This window comes from Hippocampus comes, unplaced genomic scaffold, assembly GCF_001891065.2.
Source record: "Hippocampus comes isolate QL1 unplaced genomic scaffold, H_comes_QL1_v1.1 scaffold99, whole genome shotgun sequence".
Classification (NCBI taxonomy): domain Eukaryota; kingdom Metazoa; phylum Chordata; class Actinopteri; order Syngnathiformes; family Syngnathidae; genus Hippocampus; species Hippocampus comes.
Window position 1 is genome coordinate 1,024,212 of NW_017805134.1, and position 25,524 is coordinate 1,049,735.

The following is a 25,524-nucleotide window of genomic DNA, read 5'->3' on the forward strand; positions in this document are numbered from 1 at the left end:
TCATTAAACTTGAGGCGTTCAAAGGGCTTCACCAGCAAGCTTAAACATTGTCGACCAGACTCCCCTCCTACAATCTGCTTTTTTTTTCTGCCACAATGGCATTATACCGAGAAGAACTGCGAGCACGCTGAAAAAGCAAAAGACAGTCAAATGGCATCAAAAGTCATTTCAAAGAAAAAAGTCGTCAAATGAGCTTTTGTTGTTTTATACCAATTTTCCTTAAGTGCGATGTTTGCTGTTAGGTCTCGCACAAATCCAACAGTCTCAGCAATTTGAATTTTTCCTTTATTCGGAGCGCCATTAGCTTTGGCTGAGTCCATCACTATTCATCATGGAGTCCAAATCCACCGTTGTCATCTTGACGCCGCGAGTAGACCATTACAAAAACAAAAACACATTCAAATCAAACCACAAAAATGACAAAAACACCTCATAACAACCATTGCAACAAAACTTCAGCACTTATTGTTCACACGAAACTCTAATGACATTTACCTAATACAAAATTAGGTAGGTACAAAATCCCTCCATCCATCCATTTTCTAATCTAGGCGGGGTACACCCTGAACTGGTTGCCAGCCAATCGCAAGGCAGTTACGAAATTTAAAGCATTTTATTATTATCAAAAGACTTTTTATTTACGACTGTCAATGTGTTTAGCCCACGATAAATGATCAACTATTCTCCGCCTTCTTTCTGGAATGGCGCTCACTCATTTAAAATTTTTCTTTTCTTCCAAAATATCATACATTTTGTTTTTGAGACATTAGCATCTAATTTGTTCTGCATTCCATTCCTCTTTCTACTAATTAATCTCAAACAGAAAAAGAATACGACACACCAACATTTTTATTGGCGCTTGATATCGTCCTCGTTTCAAGCTCAAATCTCTTTCTAAAATATGTAAATTAGTCGGTGATGATCAAAAGAACAATGCATGCTCATTCGCTCTTAATTAAATTAAAATACAATTAATTAAACCAATTGAAATTGTCTTTGGGATAAATTAATTACAATCAATCAGTTTTAGGCAGGAAAAAAATTGGCCAAAACATACGCAGAAGTTTTTAACAATCAGATTTTTTTTTTCTTTTTAAATCACACCTGTAAGGGACAAACAGGGAACGATGAATCTTTTATATTGCTTCAAAAAAAAAAAAAAACAGCATGTTTGGTAGATTAACTTTTATTTGCATGAGCTGAGTTTGTCTTTGTCTCTTGATAAATGAACTTTGTAAAATGTCATCACTCGCTCCTTGCATACAAAGACTTCTTCAGGCCCCCCAAATCTCCGTTTGTCTAAATACTTGATTCGCAGCAATCTGCAGGTCGCACGATTCACCTGTCCCTCCTTTACAACGTGAAGAGAAGCAGCAAAAGGGACATCCGTCAAATCTGAAAACGAGGTATCCAAAGGAAAATTAATGAGAGAGTTTCATGATAGAAATGTGTCCCGCAGTGGTGTAAACGACAGAGAGCAAACACTCACTTTCACTCTGGCTTACCTAAAAAACACGGGGCGATCTAATTAATGTTCTCCAGAGTCAAATTATTTTCATTGTGTCAAACCAATTGTGCATTTTCTCTTACTTTGGCAGCTTCACTGACACTTCTTCTTCAAATGATTCCAAAACAATTACAGACCTGAAATGACTAAGGCATAGTTGGTCATACAGTGTGTGCGCGTTTTTGCGCGCGCGCGCGCGCGTGTGTGTGTGTGTGTGTGTGTGTGTGTGTGTGTGTGTGTGTGTGTGTGTGTGTGTGTGTGTGTGTGTGTGTGTGCGTGTGCGTGCTCTCAAAAGTTTGAAAACGAAATTGTCTGGCTGAAGAACAACAATAACTTTTCCCAGTGGAGAGTTTGTATGAGCAACTCTTGAGGTCAGGCGAAGGCATCGAGAGATGCTTTGGGCTAAATAACTGACTTACTCTCACTTGCAAAAAATGCAGGCTTGTTACTGCACAACATATCTACATAAATAAAAGGTTTTGCCACTGTTTTTTTCCCCCGACACGCCAAATGGGTGAGCTCACTGGATAATGAGTATTCTTGTTAGTTGGTAGAAGGAAGAAACAAATAAATACACTATTTCTTTGGGAGGAAAGTGCATCAACACTTGGTCTTCTTTGTAGGAAATGGAATGATGCGGATAAGTCTAGATTATTATTAGAGTTCAGTCTCACACCAACCATCCGCATTCGCTATTTGTTTTGACATCCATTTATCAGTCTACAATTTAGAATGTTCCATTAACCTGCCATGCATGTTTTTTGGAATGCGGGAGCAAATCGGCGTACCCGTAGCAAACCCACGCAGGCATGGGGAGATCGTGCAAATTCCGGAGCCGGAATTGAACCCTGCACCTCTGCGACCCAGTCGACCACAGTGCCGCCTTGACATAAGTCACCGTGTATGTAGCTTTCCCGCATGTGCGCTGTCCATGCAGATACAGCTGACCAAAAAATGATATGACATGTTCTGACTTGAATAGGAAAATTCCAATCCATTGTTCATTTTCAACGCCCAATTCACAACTTCCTTCCAGTCATCGTTTTTTGCTTTGCCGCCATCTGAAGAACAAGGGAGAGGCTGTTTAATGAGTGAACCAGTTTAACATACTGCCAAAAGCATACTGCTAGCCATGACAACCGGAACTTGGTTCCTTGCCATTGTACCAACCCCCGAAAATTTGAGTGCATGACATGTTTCATCAATATTTCTAGGCTGGTCACTCTTGATGCATAATACTCATTGGTGGGTCCCTGCTTCTATTGTGTCACCCCAAAAATCCCCACTTCATTTGCAGTCATACTTTTCAGCAATCCCTATTTAATTGTAGCAGCCAGTATGATTTAAAGGTCGTCCGGGGGATAATTAGGCTGAGTCAGCCCAGAGTTACATCAGTTGTGAGGAGGCCTATTGATTTAAAAAAGATAAGGGTAGGCAGTATCAGAGTGTCCTTTTTACACACACACACACACACACACACACACACGCACACACACACACACACACACACACACACACACACACACACACACACACACACACACACATGCGCATCCTCGCCACAAACCGATGTAGCACAACATTTTCCTGCTTGGTTATTCCCGCCAACAAAAAAACAAACCCCAGAACTGAGATTTCCTCACCCAATGCCAGTCCAACTCTCTGGCGCTCTAAAACAGCATCATAGCTACCCCGAATCAATGCAGGGTGCTATCCCCCACCCTGCAAAAAGATTTCCTACTAACTGAATCACCGAGATGAGAGAGCCGTCGGGCGCAGTCAGTGGATATGTCTAAAAATACTCTAGATATGTTTGGAGGAGGATTTGTATGAATGTGTCTGTTATTTAGCCTACATTTCACTCGGGGGCGGTCTCAGGAGATGATATTTGAGAGAGGGGCGGAGGGGCATTTTGAAAGTCGCGTATAATGTCAGGATTTGAGAATATTCAAAACGTTTTAAGGAAAAACATTCCCTTTCCTGTACTTGTACTTGTTATTGAAGGGTGTGGCTAGTAGAAAAAAAAATCTAACTATTGTGTGTGGGTCTAAATAATATCATTGTACTCCAGGTACATCTCAATATCATAAAAAAAAATCATTTATTCCAGTAGAATAATTCAGAGTAAAATTCATTTATTATATTTTGGAATGGCAATCCCTATCCAATTTTTATACAAAAAAAAAAAAAAAAGAATGGTGAATGTTAGGTAAATACAATTTTAAAAAAAGCACACAAAAAGTCAAAAAGTCAAAACTACAAAGTTGGAAAACTATTGCAAAATAAATGTAGAATTTTTGCAGCACTTTTTTTTGGTCAGAAAATTATGAAAAATATATAGGTGTTTAATGATTACACCATTGTAACTCAATGAACAAAATCCTAAGTGATAAAATGAATAACATTTTGTAGGAACGTATTGCTGCTAAAAACCTATTTCAAGGTGTTGTAATTGTTCTTTATCAATTTAGTCAGTTTTGTAATTAATATAGCGTATACTCACAACACACAAATGCGCTAAAACACCACTCCCCACCCCCAAAAAGTCTATAATTTCAAAACGGATCAGGTACAATGCATATGAAGTAAAGGTAACCACCCCCAAAAAATGTCACTTTTCTTTTTAATTACACCACATTATGTTTGTGCACCAAATTCCCCATTTCCAGCTGTGCCCGCGAATGAATAGCCAAGTGAGAAGGCAATTTCTGATCAGCTGTGTGTACAACATGGATCGCTCATTAGTTGTAAATTGCGTCGGCAAGTGATTAATTGCAGCAAACAATAAAACCATCTGTTTGTGTCAACTTGATGTATATTGCTTTTTTTACTTTCATTCCGTTCTAATGGACCGAAGTGCAAACTTTGCATCTGTGAGGCCTCGACGCATTGTTGGCTGCATTGTGCTTACTCGGGGACAACTTAGATCATCAATGAAAGGGCCATCGATTGAGACCATCACCGATGATGGGCTCAGTTGCACTGCAAACAAACACAGATATTCCACTCGCTTTTTCTTCCTACTCAAGTAGAACATTTCAGTCCATATTATTTTAGATTTATCACCGCTGGTTTTAGTTTTCTTGACAAAACCCATAAAAGCAATGTCATTCAGAATATATGCAATAAACAGCCTTCTTTGGATGCTTCAAGTGGTTGGAATGCAATTTCTCCAGCGCCGACATAACTATCAAAGCAACAATGTGATTATTTTGCTTTGGACTGTTCACAGTAAAAAGGCCATTGTAAAAAGCACATTATGTGTGATATTTTTCACAAAACAGACACATCAAAAATGCATTTTCCTTTAAAGATCCTGCAAGTGTGTATTATTACCCATTTGGACATTTGGACCCATTTGCAGTTAGCTATAGCCTGATCTGCCTACACCCGGAAAATTCATCTTACCCAGATACCAGAATTCACAGAACAAATCGGTGTCTGTATTTAAATGCCCTTGCGGCTGGTGGCTATAAGAGACCGGGAAGATAGTACACTCACATGCTCGTTGGTGCAGGTAGCCTTTAGACCACAGGTGTCAAAGTCAAGGCCCAGGGGCCAAATCTGGCCCCCCACATCATTTTATGTGGCCCGCGGGAGCAAATCATGTGTGTCAATTATCATGATTCTTGCTGAAATCTGTACCAAAATGTCAAATTGTCATGGGTAATAAATAACGTTTAGATTTTGCACTGGCTCTCCGAGGGAAGCCGTAACTCCCAAGTGGCCCGTGACTAAAATCAGTTTGACACCCCTGCTTTAGACAGATCTGATTGACAGATATTTTGCATGTCATGCAAAATCGGTCATCGGTTGTAATGTCAAAGTTGAAGCCAGGCATAAAAAAGTTTGGGAAAGGCTTCTTTAAAGCAACACATTTATGTTGGCCAAGTGGAACTGCTTGCTAATTAACACATGTGAGCGGAGTAAAGTCTAGTTTGCCAAAAGGCAATCACATTCAGCCTTTTAAAAATTTGATGAATATTTATAGCCACCCTGCCAGGATGTCTTGGACAAGGACGTTTGATGACATACTGGTGATGCTGTGTCTGCCCATTTGCACCTTACCCCTAATACAGAATGCAAATGGTCCAAAGTATTTTCTTCTTTTTCTAATTGCCCTCACCAGTGCAACTCAGCTTCAAAGGAGGCATAGCACTAATGAAAAGACAGAAACAATGAAACAACAACTTGGAGTCTCTCTTCCATGCAATATAACTTGACTCCAAAATCTGCACAACTGCTTGGGCAAATCACGTAAATCACCAAAACAAATCTCAATAACACCCAGCGAAGATAACTAACAATAAATATCCTGTGGCTCCAAGCAGCCGTAAAAGTGGATCAATGCCACCGTAATAAAAACAAAACAAAAAAATACGTCGCAAGCATGGACAGTCGAATCAGTAAAATGAGAGCAGACAATAAAGCAAAGATCATAGACGCCTTTGTGGAAATGATGGAAATGATCCAGATGAGAAAAGATTTGTTGTGCCTAATTGCGTGGCATCTGACTCGGCATGCCACATTTTAGAGCGACTGCTGTTCAAAAGAAGGCTGGGGGCGGGGTGGAGGGTGGGATTGCGGGGCTATTGAACCCAAAATTGGCAGCAACATCAAGAAGAGCCAAACAAACACTGCCACCTCCCAAATCTGGAAGACGGTGCCAGTTCATAAAAGCTGCCTTCTGCACTGTAATTTCACTGCCTAATTTATCGGATTGGGCTGTACTTGATGTCTCTCTAAATAGAGAGTGACAAGCTAATTATAGTTGAAGGTAAGAGCAGAGCGACTCAGTCAGAGGGGTGACACTGTATTTGACATCAAAGTATCATTGCAAACCCAGCGTGACCCTCAATGATGGCAAAGGTTGTCGGGTGGCTTTTCGACTTTGAATTTGAACTCTTGCGCTCCTGCTGGTCCAAGGTCAGTGATGTTGGCTATAGTGAAACACAATGGGGCGGCTTTGAGGTTGTTCTGAGGATATAATTGGAAGTAAACAACAGTTTGTTTCTTGATAAGTTTCACCTGTACCATGCGTCATATATCATGCAGGTAATAGCTTCACAGCATGTTTCAAATGGTCAAATATGTCTCTTTATGACACATTAGATTCATGTGATTTTTCTTCTCTCTAATCAGAGAAGAAAAAACAAATCTCCACAGTATTAAAACATTTCAGATTTTAAAAAAAGAATATGGTAAAAAGTGCCACACCTTGAAATACAAAGCATTCAAAATCTTCATTCAGAGAAAAGGCAACTGTGCTTGAGACACATCCCTGAGGAACACTGCTGGCTCCCAAGGACACTGAACACAGACTGAATCAATAGAAGAGAAATTTTTTGCTCCAAAATAAAAAAAGTAATGTTCTAACCGAGAGGAAACAAGCCTGCCCCTCCCCCCTCCCCCCCAAAACCAACAAAAAATCATAACGAAAGGTTTTAGCTTTTTCACAAAAAGTGTCAATGTAACATGATTGATTCTTCGCACAGAAAACGTCAATGTATGTTCTCTGGACTCTGGACGTAAAATGAGATCCTTGTTGGGATAATGTTGAAACTGTCACAGTATGGATGAGACTAGAACAGAGCGAGAGATTTATTTGGAGTGTAATTGCTGTCAGGCATATTTTGATTAGCTATGCTCATCCCTGGCCACAGGGGATGGCGGTGACATGAAGAGAAATGAGCGTGTGACTGTGAAAGAGGGGCATCATTTAACACTGCCTTGGGCACAAGATGCCTCCTCTGCAACTCTTCTGGCACCTCGCTGTTTCATTATGATGAGGCTATTGGCTAAACATACCCGAGCATGTCAAATATCTGCAAACGTGCACTAAACAAATCATTTTTTTTCCATTCCCTCACTGGCCGGGTGCGCTTCCTTTGGCAAATACAACAGTGAACCATAGTGTGGCTTGTAGCCTTTGGGGTACTTTTATTGGGAAAGGGACTTTTTTTTTCTTTTTTCTTTTTTTTTTTTTCACTTGATGGTCTGTGTTACGTGGGTTGCTTTGGAATATGCACACAATGGTCACTAACAGAGAGGTGAAATCAAATCAAATGAAATCTGAAAACATCCAACTTCAAGGTTACACATAGGCAAAGAAGCCTGGCAATTTTGCATTGTCCGTTTGTTAATTATAGTTGCTTGTGATTGGCCTAGAGACCCAACTTAGTTGTGTGGAAAAACTCAAAAGTAAAATTTCCACAATATGTCCCCTTAAAAAAAAACTTTCTCCTGATTTTTTTCCCCCCTCCCAATACTGAAGCCTTTGGTCACATAAACGTGTCTCTTAGATCCAAGGAAAAAAGGCGGATGTGACACTCACTCCATGTTCAGGTGCAGCCTCTCGCAGCGTGTCTTGGCACCACGGGGGCTTAGAGGGGGGAATCAAATCAGACAGAGTTGACGACCCGCTAAGCTTTAGGGTCACCCGTAAAGAGGTGGAGTAGCAGATGTGACGGCCGACTCTCCCAGCATGTTAGCAGATGTTTAGCAATGTCATGCTTGGCCCAGAGCCATGCAAAACCCAAGCATGCAGCAGAGAAAAAAAAGTTGATGATGATGAAAGACAGGAGCTTGTTTTGGGGACATTGCTCATGAAGCTTAAGGTCACCTAGGATTAAAAATGAACTTTCCTCGCTGTTCTTTCAGGACAACTAATAAAATAGTGTTAGGTTTGAGATTTTGATCAGAAAGCACTCATGAGGAGGCTTGTTTTAGGGATTTAGTGTAAATGGAAGTCAACACAACTCGTTGGTGCAGTCGATTAACACTTACTTTCGTTGTCCCCTCATAGAGTTAACCAACACCGCTTACTCAGGCTGGTAATGGGTTTAAAAGGTGTCCTATACATCTCTTTATGAGGGTTTATATTTGCTTTTTGCACTAATTGGCAAAGAAAAACAGTAAAACACTTACCTTTAAAAAAATATACATTACAATGTTAGAAAAAAGTCCCAAAACTTGATACATGAAAGGTTAACAAGCTTATTTTTTTTCAAAGAAGTGCTTTAATAAGAGCAATAATCACAGAAACGGCAAGTGTGCTTGAGACACATCTCTGCGGAACACCGCTGCCTTACACAGACACTGAACACAGACTCAATTGATAGAAGAAAACAGTTTTGCATCCCCCCCCAAAAAAAAATCAGATGACGTGGCTCTTAAAAAAAAGTTCTAAAATTTCAGAAACAATTTGTTGATTTTGTAGTTAACTTTCCAAGATGTTCCTTCGTTTCTGGATGAATAATGCATGGTCTTACAAATATAGGCAGGCGTGAAATTTGGTGCTGATCCAAATCCAGCTTGTTTGGCCTTGGCAAGAGGTCTGAGCTCTCCCGAGTGCCGTTCAAGTCTGTTGTCATGTGCTGATGAATTTGGCGGCTGCCATTGTGACATTTCAAGGTGAACGCTGAACGTCTGATTCAGTGCACGGTGGCATTGAAACATTTAATTGAAAAGAGCTCGGATTGTCGTCACCGCTTCAATCAGTGAGGGTGCTTGACAGAAATACAAACAGTGAGCGGTAAATGAACTATTGTAACAATCAGCTGACTTATTTCATTTTTCCATGAGCTGTCACAAAGGATCAGAGTAACGTCGCAGAGGTCACCAGAGGCCTTTCACGCTCTCTTTTGTGAAACTAGTTTTCACAAATTATTCATCACAGACGTAATTAAGTGACCTTCCTCCATATTATGAATGATTGTGGAGTTTCGGACTTTGAACAAACTTACAAGGGCATCAGTAGCAAACGCAAAGCTTCTCTCTTTTGAATTTGCAATGACTTTCTGGAATGCTAATCATGGCATGGCAGCTTCATAAAACTCAAAAGATCAGCCTGCCCTTGATTTTTAGATAAAAGGAGTGGTAAAATAATGGTTTTTAATCATGGGTTACAATTATTATTATTTTTTTTTCGTTTTTTTGAAGATTGTTTTCACAAACATGCTTCCAAATTTGTGGGAACAGGTGTTTTCTGGAGAAAAAAAATGACCTCATGCCCATCAAACACCTTTGGGGTGACATCTCACATTATAAAAGCAAAATAATACTCATAAACAATTCACTTAGTCCCTCTACAAAATCTCAGAAAAATATGTTTTGTTCCGTTTTCCCAATTTGCAGCTCGTAAAGGTTTTGTTCCCTGATGCAGCCGTTGAATAGGCTTGCCCTTTCACAGGTATTTCTGTACTCGGCCGGTATGGTCGAGGGATTAGAGAAGCAAAGCGCCGTGTTGCCATGGTTTCAGTTTTGGCTCTGCCACACTCCCGACTCTAAGGATATGTTCTTTGTTGGCCTTAAGTATCACACTAATTGTAAGTGAGAAGAGCAGACAAGTACATGCTTACACAATAGAGAGATAAGATTTGGAGTCGTTACGGACAGGATGACCATTACGGCCGCCCGTGCACTGGCCGCTTTTCAGCTTTTTAATTGGGCGGGGGGGGAGAAAACAAAAAACACTTGGTTTCATTTCTATTGACTACCATCCATCCTTTTCACTGTATTTTGAATCGTGAAATTCATCAGCATCTCATCTATTCAGCCAGCCATTTCTCAATCCACTTTGCTTGCCTGCTCACTAATGAATGTTTTACGAAGGAGAAAACACTGATGTCAAGGTTATGTTCAAATCTAAAAAAAATAAATAATAATATACACATTGCAACGTTGACAAGGTCTTTACTGATTGGCTGAAAGACTTAATGGCATTCGAACAAACTAAGGTGCGAAGAAGGAAATCAGACCGAGGTTGATGAGGATGGAGTCGATTAGTCAAGAAGTAGACACTTTCCTTCTTCTTGAGGTTAAAAAGGCAGGAATTGAAAAAAAAAATGAATGGGGTTTTATTTTTGATAAATTGTAATGAATCTGACCTTCATTTAATGTTCCAATGGCACCAAATGTAAGGGACCTCCAGTGACAAGTACAAGCTAAAAAAACGGCAGAATTAAGAGCAAATATGTTGAGATCCAATAGAATACTACCGTGGCTGAGGCGGTCCCAAATAAGCTCAGAGGAACAGGTGGCTGTCCAACAAAACGACGTCTGGCGTATTTTCACGTGTCAACCTTTCTTGCAACTTGTCCATATTCAGTTTTGAAACAAGCTCAGAGGAACAGATGGCTGTCCTCAACAAAACGACGTCTGGCGTATTTTCACATGTCAACCTTTCTTGCAACTTGTCCATATTCAGTTTGTTGTCCATCTTCATCGTTTATTGGATTGATTTCAGGTCCTTGCTTCTCTTTTTTTTTCCTTTTCATAAAGTTGCTGGTTTTCTCCCCTGGCTCACCCAAGCTCCTTTTCCGCAGCAGAACTCGCAGTCAAGCCTGAGGCTTGTCTCAGCCTCCCTGAAGTACACACTTGCAGGTACTGTAAGCCCCCCCCCCTCCACAACATAATCAGACAGCATAACACTGGTGAAAATACAAACTGTGTAATGCAGTGTAGTTATACATTTTTCATTTTTCTTCGCCCTCTGGGTGCAACTCATGAGGGAGACGTGATGCCGACTCGAACAGATTGAAAGGTTACTCTCTTGAAAAGTATACTCACTTTGTTAGCAAGTCTACGGGTGGGTCATTGCATACTCGCAGTGCCCGGTTGAACGTATTAACTTATTATAAACTTGCAGGTTGAGGTGAAACAAGGCCAAAAATAAGGATAGTCGGATTTGCAAAAACTGTTTCTGAGCATTGTATGAAACTGACATTCCAAACTGAAAGTCGCTAGTCAAGAGGCTATTCATGCCTGAAGACGAAGAAAGCACAGCTTTCATTCTGAAAACAATTAACAATGAAAGTGACGTGACCCGAGAAGAGAATGTGACACATTTGCATCAGGAAGAAAGAATTTAAAAAAAACAAAAAAAAAACAAATGCTGATCCAGTGACTGGGGGAGAAAAAGGTTGCCCTGCTGTTTCATAAATTCAAATGCATAAGAGAGGGTAATAATCTTCACAGCTAATCACGCGGCCGAGATGCCCGCAGGTCCAGTCAAGAACGAAGTGATGTCGTGCCAAGTGGAGCTGCGCATGGCTGCGTCCTCGTCACAGAGCCTACAGCTCCACTTCTGCGCTAACAAGTGCTCTGGTGCAAAAGTACTCCACTTGGCTTCCGCAGTGTCGAGTACGGTGCAGGTGTCATAAACGTTTCCATAAAAAATTGTGAGACAGCGAAACCACTACGTCGGATTTCCTTCGATTTTCAAAATGGTTTTGCCATTGGACGTACTGTATGCACTTCCTGTTGTGTTTTAACATTCTGTATCATATCCGCCCAATATGATATCGTGCATATTATGCAAAGTAGAATGTAGCTCGATGTCATGGAGTGAAAAATAGCATTTTTCCGGAAGAAAAATAATAAAGTACAGTTTTAAGTACGTTGCATAAAACTACTCTGAGAAGTACAATTCATCCCAAAAGTGAATTTAAATGTGACGATCGCCCACTGATCGTGACTGGCCAACTCCTGTCAAAAAGTACCTGATTGGCATTTGTCGATCATTGCCAATCACAAACCCGATCACCCGCCGCTTGTATTTTGCAGCCTGCAGTCAACCAGAGCCCAGCCTGTGTGCATTTTCTGCCTTATCAATTTGAATTAATGTCTTGTTTGGATGTAATAAAGGGAAACTTAGATAGAATATGTTGAGGGGGCAGAGGGGGGAGGTTCATTGAAAAAAAAACTGACAGATTAATCATCTCAATAATCGTTAGTGGGCAGCTCAAAAATTGAAACTGTGCAGATAATCTATCCATCCACCCATCCATCCATTTTCAACAGCGCTAATCCTGTAGAGGGTTGCGGGGCGTGCTGGAACCAATTCCAGCTGACTTGGGGCGGAAGGCCAACTACACCCTGAACCATTCACACCCACATCCACACCGTCACCGCCTGCACACAAGTTAGGCAAGTGTCCCACTACACCATCAGTGACTTGCAGATAACCCCTGAGATCGAAATCGATTTCGGACGATCTCACGCTTGGGTGATCGGTTTCGGAATTAACAGCACAAAACCCTGATCGGACCACCCCTCGTCCGAACACATAATGCATTGTTGGGCGTTAGGGTGGTCCATTTTGGAAAAGTTTGTCGGATTCGTCGGGCCGGGTCGGAAATCTTGTCGATACTATGACACAAGGATGTGTGCAAAATTTTATTCCGATCGGATAATTTTATCCCGTCCCGCAGAGCGACCAAAGTTTCCCCTATGGAAAGAATGTTACGGGGCTGAATGGTAGTACGGTTTCTCCCGTACAGTAAGGATTTTGTTTTGCTCAGTTCGCACTTGCAATAATTCAAAGACGGAAGACAGGAACGCATGTATTGCAAAAAAGGCAACCGTGGTTATCCTTCAACACTGGTGAGATTGTTGGTCCATGTTAACTGGTCCATCTGTCTATCTGTCCATCTGTCTATAATGTCCATCAACACTAGTGACACTGTTAGACCGCAAAAAAAACGAAATCCGCCGTGCGTGCCATCCCATGCCTACTTCGCGCACGGGTGCAACGCCCGGTGTCGCTCCACGACCTGCAGAAGGTGCTGTCGCTGTTCCTCGTCGCGCGTGATGGCGCCGCAAAACGCGCTGATGAGGGCGACGCCCCTCTCCGCAAAGTCGTTCACCACCCGTAGGTGACGAGCGCGCCGACGAGCCGTGGTGATGTTCGATGTCGAAAAGCGTCCTCAGCTCAGCGTCCAGTAAGAATTCCGGCGATTCTCGACTTCAATTGAAAGATATTAGCTCGCCAGTAGGTGACCGTTGTGTGTTAGGCGTGCGTTTGAGTTTGTCTCCGGCTGCTGAGAGCAGCGATGGAATGGTTAGTTAGTCAGGAGGTGATCGTTCGGGCAACATTCAGCCCAGCCAGTGTCACGCATGGCAAAATACACTGTTAAAATACACATGTTCACCCTATTGAGACCAGTTGTTATGGTGGAAACTTTGGCCGCTTTGCGGGACGGGAAAATATCATCAGATCGGAATGAAATTTTGCACAGAACCTTGTACCATAGTATCGACAAGAATTCCGACCCGGCCCGACGAATCCGACAAACTTTTTTTTTTGCCATGAAAATGTGGACCACCCTATTGGGCGTGCTTTATTCCCCCAATCCACAATGTCCAAAATAAACTATTGAAAGTAATTATGAGACATTTTCAAAAGATTCTTTTTAACTAGAGTCTTAAAGTTCAAATCGTTTTTTTCCTGGGGGGTGGGAGGGGTTGTGCCCTATCAATAACTATCAAATATTTACACCTACTTCCCTGTTACGTGTCTGTCAGGTGTCTTCACCTCAAAAGTACTTTTATAAGGAGGTTTATTTGCTGATATTTTATATTGTAAGGCTTGTGTTACAAAATCCAAAAAAAAATGAGCACTTTGCCCACCTGGTGTCCTCCTGCTGTGAACACGCACGCTATGAAAGATTATTTTTCTTTCCTGCCGCTGCGCTGGTGTAGCCTCCCCCCCTGACAAAGGTGGCCTATTTTCAGGCCCGGGCATCCTCGCTCTTGTCACACCTGCGCCGCCTTCTTGCTGACGGTGCACCAATCTCCTCTTTGTGCTTGCTCATATATCACTTCTCCCGTGCGCAAATTAATCATTACTTGTAAATCTTCCCTCACGCTGTGCACTTTTTTAAAGTCGTTACATTTATTGCATATAAAGGCCGTCTCTGTGAGAATTCCGGTAGAGTCGGGGTAACGGTGGGTGAATTAACGACACTCACTTTATTTTCCTCAAATATATTTAATAAGCGTCGCCTTAGATGCTCCCAAGGGACCATTCCAAAAGCTGACAAAGGGAATTTATTTCGTTGGGTGTTAAGGGTGTGATTTGGGCCGGAGAGTTACGCCGTAATCCTTGCAGAGGCGTTAGGTGCCGGTCCGGCCAGCCATTTCATTTTATCCACCCAGGGCCCTTGCTTTGTTTTTTTCCCCTCCGTCAAGTGCTAGAAAAGGCGGCAAGGCTTTATATTGTCTCCTTATTACCGCCTGTCCCGATCTGCAGCATCCTTGTCGGGGATTTTAGGCGGCGGACGTTGTCAGCCGTTTGACTCGGTAAACAACACACTTCATCCTGTTGTAAAGGATCCGCAGAGCACCTGGAAAATACAAAACATACACAGAGGCTCTCCAGTTTACAATGGTGCCAATATACAACAATTTAGGGTTATAAGTGGCGCACAACTAACTAGTTTATGCACACGTAGAAGAAGTATTTCTTTTTTTAAGTACAAGTACCTACATTCAAGTTCTCGCGGGGACAGAGTCGACAGATACTTGCCATTATATCTTGCAATTGTGATGAAAATGTGCTTTACTTCAGTCCATCATTGTTCAAAAACACAAAACCTGAGCACGACATGTTTCACTGAAATATAACACGACTCTCGATGCTTTACTTCAGTCCAACATTGTTCAAAAACACAAACCTGAACACGACATGTTTCACTGAAATATAACACGACTCTCGGAACAACTTGTCGTTACAACACGACACCGCTAACAGAGTAAACTCAATGAAAACACCTGCCGCAGCCATTACGTGACTCCTTACAGAAATAAGAAAGTCACTGAAGAGCAAGCCAGCATTAATTACACACACAAAAAAATGGGTGAAAAATAATGTACGGAGAAAAAAAATACAGCAAAACTGACAGTTTTATCCGTGAAACTAATGAACAACTAAAACTCAGTTCAGTACAGAAAAATGTCTTTCCGTCCTCAAAATGTCCCTTTACATGTGACAAAGACCACCATTTGGGCTCATTGCAATGGTATACAGAAGGAAAGTCGGGCTTTTATTACCGTATTTTCTGCACTATAAGCCGCTTCGGGTTACAAGGCATACCTTCGGTGAATGGCCTATTTTAAAACTGTTTTCATCTATAGGGCGCACTGCGTTATAAGGCGCATAGATTTGAAGCTGTGTCATGCATCCACTAGATGGAGCTATGCTAAAGGGAACACAATACAATACAGCTTTATATACCTCGCGGGCTCACATCCACAAGGGGCTAAATATCCTTAGAAGTCTTGCTTGTCTCCTTCTTCCTTCGTTTAGTCAGTCGTTTACTATGCTTTTGGTATTATCTTCGTTTCATACTGGCTGCGCCTTATAGTGCGGAAAATACGGCATATTAGTCAACCACGCAAATGCATTTTTGCAGTTACAGGCAAACATTCTTGACATTTTTAGTCATTTGATAGATGAATCTCAACGACAACAATGGGCCGTCTGCACAAGGTTGGTGATGCTGCTGCTGATCTAGATTAGAATTGTTTGGCCTCGGTGGAGGTTAGGTTTTAAGAGCTTTCAGGTTGTTGAGAAATACTGCCGGAAATGTTGCGCTTCACCTTTTGTGCTATTTTGTACAAGTCTTTCAGGAAGATGACGCAGGCACCCATACTTGCCATTCAGAGTGACACACCCTTGACATTCACCATAACACAGCTAGTACAGTTTCTTCTAAGCAAAAGTTTTGATTCAACATGCCGCTGGCTCTGCAAGTACACTTTGAGACACTTGTCGACATCAAGGAGGAGTTCTGCTTTCGATAACAGCAGTTTGTTGTTTTGCCTACTCTTGTCAAGGTCAAAAACAATATTTTGACAGTTTTTGTGCAGCGCGATATAATCTTTGTGCCAGATCCCGCAAGCATTCTGAGATTGTCATTAATTAATTGTCAAATGACTGCACAGGCAGTCTCACAGGTATTGCAGTGTTTATGCTTTTTTTTTTTTTGGTTCCTGCGTGTTGGAATCATTTTTAAAAGCTGTATGTCATCGTGTGTGTATGGAAATGATTTTGTCTTTATTTTATTATTTTATTTTGTATTATTTTAGAAATATGAAACAGTAAAGTGGCCAGTCGCAACTGAAGCGCAAGATAATTGACTCACTTTTGTGTTGTAAAATGTTGACTGAAACTCATCATGCACCTGCAGTGAACCGTGGCGCTATCAAATGAGGCCCCGTTCAGTGATGCAGGCTGGCTATTGACCGACTGCAAATATTTACCCTCGGCAATTAAACAAGAGGCGACCGTGAGGCCAACGCGACGGTTATTGAAACGCGTTGTGCGTGACAGCGCCGGCGGTAATCTTCAGAACATACGAATGCGATCAGTGCGACGAAAACAGTCAGTCAACGTGATGGACGCCGATACATGCCAGTCCGAAACTGTTTTCTTCCGGTGCACTTCTCTTGGACATTATATTCACTCTATCATACTCATTTCATAGCGTGTGTCTTTGCTGTGCAGCTTCCAATAGTGTGTATTTTTTTTGTCCAATCAGATTTCAGTTTCTATGCCATGCCATCTCAATGTAATCTGCCCAGAGCCTTCAGAATCAATATTACTGTCACGTTAAAACTAGCATCAGTGACTGTTTTTTCTTTTGAGCTTACATGACACAAAAAAAGAAATAGAAGGCTGGAATTTAGCAATTGATGGCTCAACGTTGCTCAAATGGTTTATTATTGTTATTGTTGTTTTTTAAAATAAAATTTTGAAGGACCTTTATATGATGAAGTGCACCATGTCTTGAGTGTTGCCCCTCAGACCTGCATATACATTAAAATGACACTCGAACAATTAGTGCGTGGTTGTCCAGCCAAAGATGGAATGCTGCCAGGAAGGAATCAAACCCAATTTATTATTTATTATATTTCATAATTCATATGCATAACCACCAAGTAGGAGAGAAATGATGCGGGGTGGTACTGGACAGTTAGTCACAGAACATACATAACAAACATATATGTTTCGCCAAATTAACAGCATATAAATCTTTTGACCTTTGAACATTTGTGTACCTCATGCCAAGTTTCGAACAATAACCGCAGCTGAATGTCTGAGTTGGTCTCTGCCAAACCGCGTTGTTATGAAGCTTCTTCTTGTCCTTTAGTGGTGCAGAGGCGAAAGTGGAACAAGAAGTCAAAGCAATTTGGCGCGGTCTCCTATCTCCTCCATCATCTTGCGCGGCTGTCAGTTACTTTGGAAAAAGCCCGAACAGCCCCCGGTTTCAGAGCACGGATTGTCTTTGTGCCGATCGGTGGCCGCCCCAGCTGGCAGGAGCTGGCTGGCTCATGCCGCCGACACTGGACCCCCGCCAAAATCTTTGGATGCAATTCAGGTCTTTTGAATGGAAAACAGAAAATCGGAGGTTTGACATCAAACCGTGACGATTTTAAAATTGTAACTTCATTCAACCTCATGGATGTTTGGTTAGGTTACGTCACAGTAGACTTATTTATTTCTGTATTTTCTTTCTACCTCTTTTCTGGCTCAGGGTGCACTGGATTTATTGTCAAGACCAATGCTTCACCTATGCATTGTGTACTTTGTGAATGTGCAATCTGGTCTTGATCTTGATCTTCCTTTTTCTTGTTCTTGATTCCGGACGGATCTACCTTGCTCTCGGTCTTAATTTGATCTTGAGCCACATTGGTCTACTTCTCAGTTCAGTCTGGATCTGTCTTGGTCCCCATTAAAAATACAGTCTACACAATTGCCAAAAGGTACAAGAATGAATGTAACTCAAGCTGTAAAATTCAAATATCAAGGGTACAAAAGCAGAACCTTTGAGAGCCCAAGGGACAAGCATTTTCCTTTCAAGGAACAATGATTGCCTTTATCTGAGCATGTACTCTCCCAGTAGGAGTCAGTTTGTCCCTCTGAAGATAAAATCTATTCTAATTTACCCCCCAGGGCTTGTTATTGGACTCGCAGGTTTCAGGTATGTCCCCAAGCCGCCTTAGTAGCAGTGACAGTCCATTGAGGTAACTTAACTTGCATGTCGGAAATACATTGTGTAGGTTGTTGGAAAAAGGCAAGGACACTTGGCGAGTGCTTCCTTTTATAGATCAACAAGAATCCAAGCCGGATGAATTTTTATGCACTCTGTAATATGGTGAGTCTGCCTGACCGTGAAGATAGATTTTTCAATTTAAAAAGTGAACACAGCGCTGACGAGCCTGGCCGCCGCGAGCCATCGTGTCCTTGCGAAAAACGTGAGCGCTAACGGCGGGGAACACCAGCGGTCCATAAAGTGCAGCGGGAAACGCAAAAACATAAAAGTCCTGCCAAGATTCTACCAAAAAAATATATAATAATAATGGAGCCATCACTTGTTAATGACATGGCCTCTGCTGCGGGAAACTCTGGGAATATTCAATCTAAAGGCTGTCGAAAAGAAAAAAAACATTGTCAACCCAGTTAACAGCCACCCCTTAAAAGCAATGTCCAGTTACATGTTAGGACCAGGCGGGTGGAAACGCTTCCGCTCTCGTGCACTCCATCTACCCCAAGGAGAGGGAGTGTGAAGATAATGCACCGAGAAAGATGTCACAGCTTTGTGCTGCACTCCCGCACAGGCGTCATTTCTACTACTCAGGAGACATCAGCAAGGTGTAGGGACAAGGAGTGATAAATCCAATACACGTCAAATGAAAGCCCGGCAAGTCCCTCGCGGCCTTTGGCTTTCGCCCCTCTTTTACATCATAAATGCGCGGTTTTCCCGCCCATTCATGCAGAAACAGTTTTTCCCTGTTTTTCAAGCGGGAACGGTGCCCTGGAAGCGTGTGCTAACCGGCAAGTATTTTGAGACGCTGCATTAAAATTGCACCAGAGGCTCCTTGCGGCCCAGCATGTATGCAGCCTCACCTCGATGACCTTGCTCGGCCGAAAAAAAAAAAAAAAAAAAAAGACATGCATAAGAATTGAAATGTACTTTTGACAGGCCTATTTCGTTTTAGTCACAGGGGGAAAAGAGATGTCAGGCAAAACAGATACTTTATATGCCTGTCAAAATGATGCTAACCTCAGGGGGCTGTACTCTTGATTTTGATTTAGGTCCATTAGGAACATGCTTTCAATAAACCTGTAGAGGGCAGTTTGCAAAATACTTTCCCGCCAAAATTATTGGATAATATTTTAGTTTATGCTTTCCCCAACTGTTGGGTCAATGATCACCTACTCAAGTCAATCAAATGTAGCGAGTAGCAATTTAGCCGTTTGCAAAACTAGCAACGAGCACATTTAGCTTTGACCTAAAAAACAACGAATAGACGGGCACCATTTTGTAATTCATTCGAAACTGCTTTTTGCAGAAATGTTAGATTTTGGTGAGGATTGGGATATTAATATCGTCATAGTAATGTCTGTTGCTTCCGCGAACTAGAAACTAGCATGGCCAAAAAAATACAACGCCGTGAAAGCATTTTCAAGTTTGGCCGAGTTCTAGTTCTCAATACTGTATGTGATTATGGGGTAGCTAGACCTAGAACCAGCTTGATCAAACAATTGCAAATAAATCACAAACATCAGTCTTGTGAATGAAAAGAGTACCGGTAGTTTATTTATTTATTTATTTATTTTATTTTATTTTATTTTTTTTGTCAAAAGTGAGGCTTTGGGTGTTGTTGTTCATCCGCAAGGGCCTGTGTCATCCGCTGCATGGCGATGGCGTCCTCGCATTAGCGATGAGGACTGTGTACTTTTAGGCTGACAGTAATGAATGACTTGCTCTTTATGGACAAGCGAGGCGCCTCGATAAGCGATGGCCTTCCCTTACCAATTTGGCCGACGCGTCCAGACGTGCTCTTTCACCTTGCCAACTGACACGTTTCTGCAGCGCAACGACATTTGGGTATTGGGTAACAGAATTACAAGCAGATCTCAATATGCGACAACTTTTGTACTATGAGACTGGAAATTGTTTTGTCACATTTCTGTCTTGCAGTGCACAAACTAAAGATATATTTATCCGCTTAAAACCTATAAAGCTTCAAAATTGCCTATGGAGGCCACAAAGTGGTGGCAAAGCACTATTTTTCTATTAGACGGTCTTATGGCCGAAATAAATGAATTACATTCCCTCACTCCAACATAGTTCCTTGGCACCAGGGTAGCCAATCGCGAACATGCGCAGGGAACATGATCCAAATTTTGACCATCAAGGCTGTATTTAGATTGCAAGGTCAAGTGCCAAATTCCAATTTAATGCCTATAGTTCACGGTTTGGATCTGTGTATTTTGATGACTTGAAGCTAGCGTCGACGCAGTGTAGCCAATCCGTGCGTTTATGCTGGAGTCGCACAAACAGATGTTTGATATGTATTGGATTTTTATTCACATTTGGAAGAGGCCTAAATTTGAAGAGACCCTATTCCAATTGGGGTTTTTTCTCTTTTTTTCCTCCATTGACGCTGCCATCACACATTTCCCACTTGCCCAACTTGAGAGGAACAAATTGGCACTGTCACTTAAAGTAAATCCAACTTAATAGGCAGCAGCGGTGCTGCACACAGACGGTGTTTTTTTTTTCCAACTCTTCACACACATGCATAGAGTATGTGATCCATTTTCCATCGTTGCCAAAACCCGCACTTCGGTTGCCTTTTTAGCCAAACCTGCGTCATACAAGCAGCCCCTAAAATTCCAAGTAAAACTTGGCGTCTTAACTTTTCTATTCCAGTGCACAGATGTGATTTATTTACAAGAGACGATTGGCACATATGCTCATAAATGAATTAGGCCTAGGCCCAAATGTGTACCCCCTTCCGCACTCAAAGGCTTCAGCCACCTGTTTTAATCCGCGGACCTGAAGTTTCCATCACTTAGAAATCCAAGCATGCTCGCAGCGTGTATCCTGATATTCATATTTGAATCCCGGTTTTCTTTGATAAGAAAAAGCCGACGCGCCAGTGAGGACATCTCGGGCCAGTGTCTCATTAATTGGGCCTTTTCATATGGGGCCGAGGCCATTTTCATTCACGGGGCTTTATTGCTCCGATTGCGCGAGTCAGAAGATAATGAAAAACTTGACGCCGCATTCTCCCGAGTTATGATTTCAATTGCTATGCACGCGTCGGTTTTCAAGGTCTGGAGTCTCTTCTGAACGGATGCCGGCTATCTGGCTCCGGGGGTTAACAAGGAGCCTTCGGCATCCCGCTTAACGATTCCGCGCAGGTTCGGGGCCCACGTGACGTCGCATGCAATCGGCCCCGGCACTTGTTTATATCTGCGAATGAGGCATCCCACTGGCCGCAAATTAAGCATTCAGGCTGCGCCGCCTTGTTGTGCTCCACCGTGACGTGTCTGGAGTACCAAATGGAACTCGGCCGCCTTAGGTAGGCTGCCATCTTGTACAAGAGTAAGTTCTGAAGCAGCCTTATCTTTTTGAAATGACACCACTACCCATTATTTACACTTGATGAAAGATTCTATTCATCCGCCTCAACGGGAAAAAAGTGTGTGAGTTTACCACTGACAAATTGTTTCAACAGTTGGAAAATATGTTCCCCGTGAGCAAGGCCGATAGGCAAACAGACTGGGGTTATAAAACTAATTAATAAAGAGGTTATTTGATTTATAACAATAGTCTAAAATCACATGCTTAAAAACACAAAAAAAAAGCTTCGTCTGTCACAGTCAGTGTCTGTACTTGACACATGATATACAGTTAAATATTAGAAACAGCTCCTCGTGTGATTCGGTGCACTGATAATGGCAAGAAACAATATTGTCGAATGAATGACAAAATATTTCATCTGTGTAAAATGTGGCACTTGACTCAACGTAATGGATTTACAGCTTTCTGTCATGACATTACGGCATCATTGGAAAATTTAAGAAATTGGTCAATGAGGGTGGGGGCATAAATTTCAATCATTCAATTCATTCATGAGAAAATGTAAAATAAAGATCTCCAAGTGCTATAGATAAAATACAACAAAAATAAAGAAAATGATCAAATAAAAATAAATAGAATAGTATAAAAAGACAATGGTCACATAAATTGTTCCCGAAAAACGGTAGAAATCAAAAGACTGTTTCGACTGCACTGAACCGATGCTAAATAGAAAGTGCAGCACCCATTGCAAGAAGGCAACTAATTGATTCTCTCTCGCACGCTCAACAGGGGAAATGTAGCTCACACTCTTAAGTCATGACATTAGCATAATTAAGCCTGAGTCATACCGAGAAGACAGTCCCATTCCTTGACTTTATATTGTCAGCCCAAAGGCCTTTTCACCTCTGCAACAGCGGAAAGATTTAGTCTGAGACAAACGGTTGCCAAGCTGCTTTTTATTATGATTCCTTTCCTCAATTAAACCCCCCTCATCTTATACAGATCAATATGGAGAGAGTCTATAAAAAAAAAAAAAAAGTCAATACCTGAAAGCAAGAGAGTGTGCCACTCGAAAGGACTTGGAGATACGGCCGCCGCTAACAAGTTCCCGCCTTTGAACTTTTAATACGGACTTTCTTTGTGAAATACCAACGCATTGATTAATCCATCTGTACTGATCTGAATTTCCTCCGAGTTGCGCGCATCCCTTTGAAATATTCAAAGTTGATCTCTTGGAATAACCATTATACAGACCTCTGCTCTCCTTGGGGGCACACCAAGAAAAGTGGCTGCATACAAATGAGCCTCGGCCCACAGAAAAAAAAAAAAAGCCCACAAACGAAACCTTGCGTGCATAATTTCGCTCTCAGAAATAGCAAGTTGTTCATCGCTTGGCAAGTATAAACAACGTGGCCTAATTGGTACACGTGTGTGACCGTCGCACTGCAAGGCGTCGTTATGGTTCACACACGCACCCAGATTCTCATTGGATCCAACAAATGCAAAAATCTGTTTGTGTTGATTATTGTAGCTAGACGACAACGGTGTTTAACCTTTTCAGGGATAACGGTTACGACAGTGGACAGTTTACCGTGTTATCAAGCTGCAGGGTGCATGAAAGGGTTAATTGTACTGCATCAGACTGAATTTGGACGACTGAACACGATAGTGAGTGGTTCTGCAACTAGTTTTCATGAGTGGCTGACCCTCAGCAACTAGTTTTACCGCGATTGGGAATTTGAATCACAGATGTAATGGCCAATCCAAAATGCTACAGAATGTTTTGTCAGATGTCCGTGTAGATTCGCACGAATCCAGGTCCTGGTTATCCACAATGGTGGAATCAAGACAGCTGGACAGTTCTTGTTTGATGCATGATGTTCATAACATGATCAAACATTGCAAATGAAGATGAAATACATCATACTTAACAGAGATGCCAATTACTGCATTTAGGGGTTGGCTTAGGGGTCATGAATGCAGATGGCTATGTGTTTTTGCTGGTAGATCCATGGCTTGCTTTGACCAACCAATCACAGCACATAAAAATGCCGACATTATTTTCGGCCAGCTCACCAACCCCTCCAAATTCCAAAATGTCATTTGATTTTAGAAACAGCCGCATGTATAAATCTACGTAACATTAACCAGCAGGATTGATTCTCCTGGGCAGATTACTCATCTATCCAGAATCTAATTCCCCCCCCCCCCAATAAATAAATAAACAAACAAATGAATAAATAAATAAAAATCGACATTCTGTACTGGAAGCAATGCAGCCAAGCAAAACACTGATCACAGGTCTGTTCAAGGAGACTTTCCCCTTTCCACTTGTTAATGCGTTATCTGTTGGTTCCCTTTCATGTCTCAAGAGAAAACTGCTCCATAGAAGTGCCTGCAGATATTATTTATTTATTTAGCAACAGACACACACGAATACCTTAAATTCCCTTCCGTAGCGTAATCTCCATTACCCATGAAGCATTGCGTGTCCATGTTATGGTATGTAGTCGTTGGAGCATCTGCGGCCTGACTCCCCCTTCCTTCCAGTCTCAGCTGCTCATCCGCACTTCATTTTGTCTCCCAATATGCATCGGCGTTAGCGTCTCAGCTGTTGTCTGCGCACGTGTTTGAATTCAGCTGTGAAGGTGCAACAGGCTCACAGCGTTGTCCTGTGGCACATGGCCAGGATGGTACGGCTTTTTAGCAGGCCTTGTGTATTGTGGTGCATTTTAAACACGCAGCAGCACAATGAGCTAGTGGTTAGCGGGTCTGCCTCCCACTTGAGAGTTCCCGAGTTTGAATCTCTGCTCACTGAGCAAGTGATGAGATTTCAGTTAAATATACACGGCAGCATTTCTCTTTCGGCATTATGTTTTGCGTCCACACGAGGCAGAGAGCTCATGAAACCAACAGCGACAGCCAATGTGAGGAAGCCCCTCCCACGGGGGGAAGCTGAGGCCCACAATCAAACAGCTACCGACCAGTTGGACGTTGGAGTTTTGAGCTGGATACTCTGAGGTTGAAAGGGCTTGGACTGCGAGCCACATGGCCGAGCGAGAGCGAGCAAAGAATGAGCGGAGGCCTAGTATAGACTATAAAGAATTTACCGTTGGGATTTTTGTCGATCTAAAAAAAGCATTTGATACCATAGATCATTGTATATTATTGATTAAATAATATGGAGCACATAAATGGATACAAAGTTATTTAGATAATAGATATCACTACATGCAGTTCAGCAACATAAAATCAAAGCAGTTGATGATCACTCATGAGGTTCCTCAAGGGTCTGTGCTAGGCCCAAAACTATTCATATTGTATCTTAATGATATCTGTTGTGTTTCAAACCTTACTTAAAGGTGTCTTATTTGCCGATAACACAACTGTGCTAGAATGTGTGCTTACGTAGCGCCTGTACCTAACGTATGTTGTAGCATTATGTACAGTACACAAGTAAGTCCAGTTGTGTACTAGGAGTAGGTCTATGTGTGGACTTTTTTTCCCGTTTCTTTCCATTTGGGATATACTCAACATCACAAGTGTCAAACTCAAGGCCTGGGGGCCAGATCTGGCCCGCCACATCATTATATGTGGCCCGCGAAAGCAGATCATGTTTTATAAGTTTCATTAGTTAGACAGTCAGTCATTTCGTCAGTCAGTCAGAAAGTCAGCCCTTCACCTATTACTTGTTTTAGAAATTATTAATTGCGTAATGTATCTAATCCATCAATTTGTTGTGTAAAAATAACAAAACTACGTGATGATTAAACATTAATTCGGCCCTCCGAGAGAAGATGTAACTCCAAAGTGGCCTGTGACAAAAATGAGTTTGACACCCCTGCTCTACATGAT

At 41.9% G+C, this 25,524-nt stretch overlaps 1 long non-coding RNA gene across 1 annotated transcript in view; it reads left to right on the plus strand.

The window, feature by feature from the left end:
• The window catches only part of LOC109513776 (uncharacterized), a 57,524-nt gene that overhangs the window by 27,664 nt on the left and 4,336 nt on the right, over positions 1 to 25,524 (plus strand). The window contains exon 7 of the long non-coding RNA XR_002167855.1: positions 10,790 to 10,891. This is a non-coding gene — a long non-coding RNA (uncharacterized LOC109513776). The remainder of the gene's footprint in view (positions 1 to 10,789; positions 10,892 to 25,524) is intronic.